Source organism: Engystomops pustulosus, chromosome 8 (assembly GCF_040894005.1).
Source record: "Engystomops pustulosus chromosome 8, aEngPut4.maternal, whole genome shotgun sequence".
Lineage (NCBI taxonomy): Eukaryota > Metazoa > Chordata > Amphibia > Anura > Leptodactylidae > Engystomops > Engystomops pustulosus.
The window spans coordinates 10,419,299-10,425,362 of record NC_092418.1 but is presented as its reverse complement, the minus strand read 5'-3'; positions in this window follow the sequence as shown (position 1 = coordinate 10,425,362).

Here is a 6,064-nt window from a genome sequence, read left to right as displayed (position 1 = left end):
CAGCCACATGGGGTTTTTCAGTCTGGAGGACTCTATAAACACTAGAAGACTGGATAGATGTCTATGCCCAGTCCTCACACAAACTTAAACTCCCACGGTAGTCAGCTCCAAACTTCTCCCACCTGACAGTGGACCGGCCAGCTGCGCTTGGAGTGCCCAAGGCAAAGGCATATCCTTGCAGAGAAGAAAACAGAAGAAAACTCCAGTGCAGGCTCCTTGGTCTTTATAAAATCAACTTTATAAAATCAGATCAAGACTAAGGCTTTTTAGCCAAAACGCGTAGATCAGAACCTATTGGGGCAGATTTACTTACCTGGCCCATTCGCGATCCAGCGGTGCGTTCTCTGCGGTGGATTCGGGTCTTCCGGCGATTCACTAAGGCAGTTAGGGACATCCACCAGGTGTCGCTGCTGCGCTGAAGTCCGCCGAGGCCCGCCAGAGTTCACAATCCTATACTTGGTGAAGGTAAGTGCGTGTCCCGCAACACTTTTTTTTTAAAAATGCGACGCTTTCTCCGAATCCGTTGGGTTTTCGTTCGGCAACGCCCCCGATTTCCATCACATGCATGTCGGCGCCGAGGCGCCACAATCCAATCGCGTGCGCCAAAAACCCGGGGCAATTCAGGGAAAATCGGCAGAAATATTCGGGTAACACGTCGTGGAAAACGTGAATCAGGCCCTTAGTAAATGACCCCCATTGTGTTTTACCTGATGTACGTCTATGCTGTATGCTGAATAAAGAAAAGTTGATTTTATAAAGACCAAGGAGCCTGCGCTGGAGATTTCTTCTGTTCTCTTCTATTCCCAGTCCTCGGGTCAAAGAATTTCTTATTATTTCACTAGCAAGAGTTTTTTGTTTCCTTTCTCCTAACTATAAGTATCGTATGTGTATTGTTTTTAATCTTTTTCATTTTATTTGACAATTTTATTCTTTGAGTGTTATTTTAATAAGTCTCTGCTTGTAGCCTTAAAGAATCTGAGTCTCTGAAGGGAATCACGTTACCAGAGGTCACTGTTAGCATAATCCATGTAGTAAGCGTTTACATGTTCTGTGTGAATTTATAGTTGTAAAAGTTATAAGTAGTGAGTGCATGTGCTGTGTAATCATCAGGGTGCATTGTCTGTGTGGTTGAGGTGCCTACGGCCTTCTTTGCGTAAGCAACTCCTGGTGGTGGCAGTGGATTGGCTGGGGGCTGAGATTGTGAGTAAATTTAACGTTAGGACGCCATTTTGTGGAAGTGGGCGGAGCTTAAGGGCTAAATTCTTGGACTCCATAGAGTAGGTATACATATACTAATACATAGAAAACAAATGATTTACACGTACCAGCTTCTCGGAGTGAAACTTACATCTCGGCACATGCGCACCTAACCTAATATGAGCCGGAAGTTCCACTCCAAAACGCTGGTAAGTCATTTGTTTTCTATGTATTAGTATATAAGAATGTCAATGTGTATTATCATGTTCATTCGTCGTCCTATGTTTGAATTTCTGGGGAGGTGTACTGTCAGTGCCCCACGACAGCTCTTGCCTTTTTTCCACTTTGTCTTATGCCATTTACTGGACCCCCAGTGGTGTCTCTGGATTTTGAGATGTGGTATCTGCACAGACAGTGACACCCCCTACAAATACACCTAGCAGATTGGACCCACGTTGTCTATATTACTGATCCCCATGCTTGTCTGGCGATTCTATGAGCCTACTAATAAAGAATTCACCAGGTGAGCGCCTCTAATTCTCCCTACGATACAGCTGGAAACACCAGACGTTATCACCCGAGGCGCCGTCCTCTGTTGTCTCCTTATTTCTGCTATGTCCTGACATTGGATATACATAGTAAAGAGCCATGCAACGGCTTCCTCAAGATTGATGCCCATAATCTAACACTTATGGAAGACTGTGGGAATGCATCGTTCTCTATCTGTATCCAGTGTTTTGTAACATTTAAAGGAAACCTACCACTTGGAGATTTCCTCCATAGATGTAGAAATAAGTGATAGATAATACTGCTCTTATCACTTGTACTTTATTAATTTGCTGTTGATTTCTTATGTGACTACTGTTGCCTTGTGATCAGAAATAGTTTTCTTCTACTAACGAGGAATAGATAAAAATGTCTATTGTTTGTCTGTTTAGATTTATATCCTTTCTATGGTCCCATAATAATGGTTTTAACAAGATGAAATAAACAGTTAAACAATAAAAAGTTTTAAAGCACAATTTATTTTTTCCATATGTCTGACTGATGGATTCACTTTCTTAGATTTATGTGTCTCTATGGTAACAGACAACAAACAAAAAAATCTTTTTCCTACTTCATATTCTTCCATCTGTCCCTCCTTGTAGAAGAAGGGGAAAGGAGGGATGACGGCTAAATCAGAACACACAAGGTTTATTTATTGTCAGTTACCATGGATACACATAGATCTACCTGTGAGCTGCATGTACAGAAAGATAGGGAAAAGGTAATCAAACCCAGGAAAGTGTTTCATCATTTCTCATGGGATATGTACTGGGATAATAACTGGGATTTTGTTGAGAATGCAGTCATGGACAGTGTAGACCCCTCAGCTCTCTGCAGAGGGTTTCTCCATCATTACTCCCTTCTGCTCTGAACGATGACTGTGGCCAATAAGGAGACTTCTACAGCTGTCACTCAGAGCAGGAAGGGGGGTTTGTGTGGGAAGTCACTGACAATGTCACGGGTGCTCCCGCGATCCCTGTCTCGGATCGCGGGCGCATCCGTGCACCCCCGTTTGCCCCCGCTGCAGGCCGGTCATTGAACTCACCTCTCCCGGCTCCTGCTCTTCCCCGGACTGCCGTGCGCACGCGTCCCCGCCTCCTAGGGCGCGCGCGCGGCTCCTGCCGAAAATTTAAAGGGCCAGCGCACTGGCTGAACCTCACCTTTAAGAATCCTGCCTCTTCCTGTGTCCCCTGCCGGATCTTTGTGCCTCATAGCCTTAGAGAAAGCTTCCTAGCGATTATTCCTGCGTTCCTGTGTATTCCTGCGTTCCTGTGTATTCCTGCGTTCCTGTGTATTCCTGCGTTCCCGTGTATTCCTGTGTGTTCCCGCTCCTGTGTCCTGTGTTACCCGAGTTCCTCCGTGTTGCTGTGTTCCCGTTCCTACCTGCCTGGACCTCCTGTTGCTGACCCCGGACTTGGACCTGACGTTGCATCTCTGCCGCCTGCCCTGACCCTGTGCCTGGACCTGTCTACGATATTGTCATCCGCTAAGGTACCTCGACCTCGGCTGCCACCGTGGGCTAGTCACACCTGGGAACGACCTAGTGGTATCCTGCCGCAGCAAGTCCAACCCGCTTTGCGGCGGGCTCTGGTGAATACCAGGTGCCGCTAGGCTCCGGTTCCGGGTGTTGGCTAGTTACATCTCCCGCGGTGGTCCAGAGGATCCACTGATCCTAACAGTAAGATCCGGCCATGGATCCCGCCGAGGCTCTTTCTCCCAGTCAGCCTGATCTCGCCACCATCGTGATCCACCAGTCCCGGCAGATTGCAGCACAGCGGAATCAGCTAGAGCAAGTCACCGCCATGCTACAACAACTACTTGCGACCCAACATCAGCAACAGTCTCCTGAAGCGGCCGCTGCGACCCCTGCTACCCCGGCTTATCTTCCTGCTGCTGAACCCAGGCTACGCCTCTCTTTGCCCGGCAAGTATGATGGAGATCCCAAGATGTGCAGGGGCTTCATAACCCAGTGCTCCTTGCACATAGAACTCATGCCGTCGCAATTTGCCACAGAGCGGTCCAAGGTGGCATTTGTCCTCAGCCTTCTTTCCGGGAAAGCCCTGGCCTGGGCTACTCCGCTTTGGGACAGAGATGACCCGGTTGTGTCTAGCCTCACTGCGTTTCTGTCAGAGTTCCGGTCAGTCTTCGAGGAACCAGCACGAGCCTCCTCTGCGGAGTCTGCATTGTTGAACTTGCGTCAGGGCAACTCATCGGTGGGAGAGTACGCAGTTCAATTCCGCACCCTGGCTTCTGAACTTGCTTGGAACGATGCAGCCCTCATCGCTACATTTAAGAAAGGGCTCTCTGCGCAGGTCAAGGACGCACTGGCAGCTCGGGATCTTCCATCTACTCTGAGTGACCTCATCACCTTGGCCACTCGAATTGATGTTCGGTTTAAGGAGCGAGCTGAGGAACTACGCTCCGAGTATCCCCTAGGCCGTGTTAGACGCATTCCTCGCCTGGCGCCAGTCTTCCAAAGGCCGCTCCAGGTCTCGCCTGAATCTTCTGTTGAGGAACCCATGCAGGTTGACCGAACCCGGCTCACTCTACAAGAGCGTTCCAGACGACGTCAGGAGAACTTGTGCATGTATTGTGCCAGCCCACAGCACTTCGTCGGGACTTGCCCTGTACGTCCCCAACGCCCGGGAAACGCCAGCACCTAGGCTTCTCTGGAGAAGCGTCCCTAGGTGTGAATAAAGCTTCTCCACGCTTGATTCTCCCTGTACTCCTCAGCATTGGCACCGGTACTCCGGTCCAGGTTTCTGCTTTCCTGGATTCTGGCTCCACAGCGAACTTTGTAGATGCTGCACTGGTCGCCCTGCATCACTTCCCGGTGGTTCGTCTTGAGAAGCCCTTGTCCATTGCCTCAGTCAGTGGCCAGATTCTCTCCGTGCCTATCTGGTTTCGCACTGAACCCCTGCTCCTTCAAGTTGGTGCATTGCATAAAGAGAGACTTTCCTTTTTTGTGCTGCCACAGTGCACTTCCACTCTCCTGCTGGGTCTCCCCTGGTTGCAGCATCATGCCCCTGTTCTGGACTGGTCTTCTGGGGAAATTCTCCGTTGGGGTCCGGATTGCCCCTCACGCTGCATGACGGTTCCACATCCGCTTCCTGTCAGGACTGCTACCTTGTCTCCCAAGCCTCTGGAGGGACTCCCAGCTCCGTACCGGGACTTTGCAGACGTGTTTTCTAAAAAGCAAGCCGAGATCCTTCCTCCACATCGTCCCTATGATTGCCCCATTGATCTGCTGCCTGGATCTTCTCCACCACGGGGTCGGGTGTATCCGCTCTCGGTTCCTGAGACAGCCGCTATGTCGGAATATGTTAAGGAAAATCTGCAAAGAGGTTTCATCCGAAAATCCTCCTCGCCAGCTGGCGCTGGTTTCTTTTTTGTCACAAAAAGAGATGGCTCTCTCCGCCCCTGTATAGACTATCGCGGTCTTAACAAGGTCACCGTTAAGAACCGCTATCCTCTGCCGCTTATCACGGAGCTATTTGATCGTCTGCGGGGTGCAAGAATTTTTTCCAAATTGGATCTTCGTGGGGCCTACAACCTCATCCACATCAGGAAGGGTGACGAGTGGAAGACTGCCTTTAACACCCGTGATGGGCATTTTGAATATTTAGTTATGCCCTTCGGACTTTGTAATGCGCCAGCCGTTTTCCAGGAGTTTGTAAATGATATTTTCCGGGACTTATTGTACAGTTGTGTCGTGGTGTACCTGGACGACATCCTTGTGTATTCTGCCAATCTGGAGTCCCACCAGTCCCATGTACGGGAGGTTCTCAGCCGCCTCAGGACAAACCACCTCTATGCCAAGTTGGAGAAGTGCCACTTTCATCAGAGGAGCCTTCCATTCCTCGGCTACATAATTTCTGATAGGGGTTTGCAGATGGATCCTGCCAAGTTATCTGCGGTTCTTCAGTGGCCACGCCCAGTGGGACTGCGAGCTATACAAAGATTTCTGGGCTTTGCTAACTATTATAGGCAATTTATCCCACACTTCTCATCTTTGGTCGCGCCGATGGTGGCGCTTACGAAAAAGGGTGCTAATCCCCGTGTCTGGCCACCAGCAGCAGAAGAAGCCTTCACGAAATTAAAAACTGCTTTTTCCTCCGCTTCAGTCCTTACCGGACCGGATACTGAAAAGCCGTTCCTGGTGGAGGTTGATGCCTCCTCCGTGGGTGCTGGGGCAGTCCTTACCCAGAAGGGTCCCAGGGGACGAACACTCACTTGTGGTTTCTTCTCCAAAACCATCTCCTCCGCGGACAGAAATTATTCCATTGGAGATCGGGAGCTTCTAGCCATCAAGCTGGCTTTG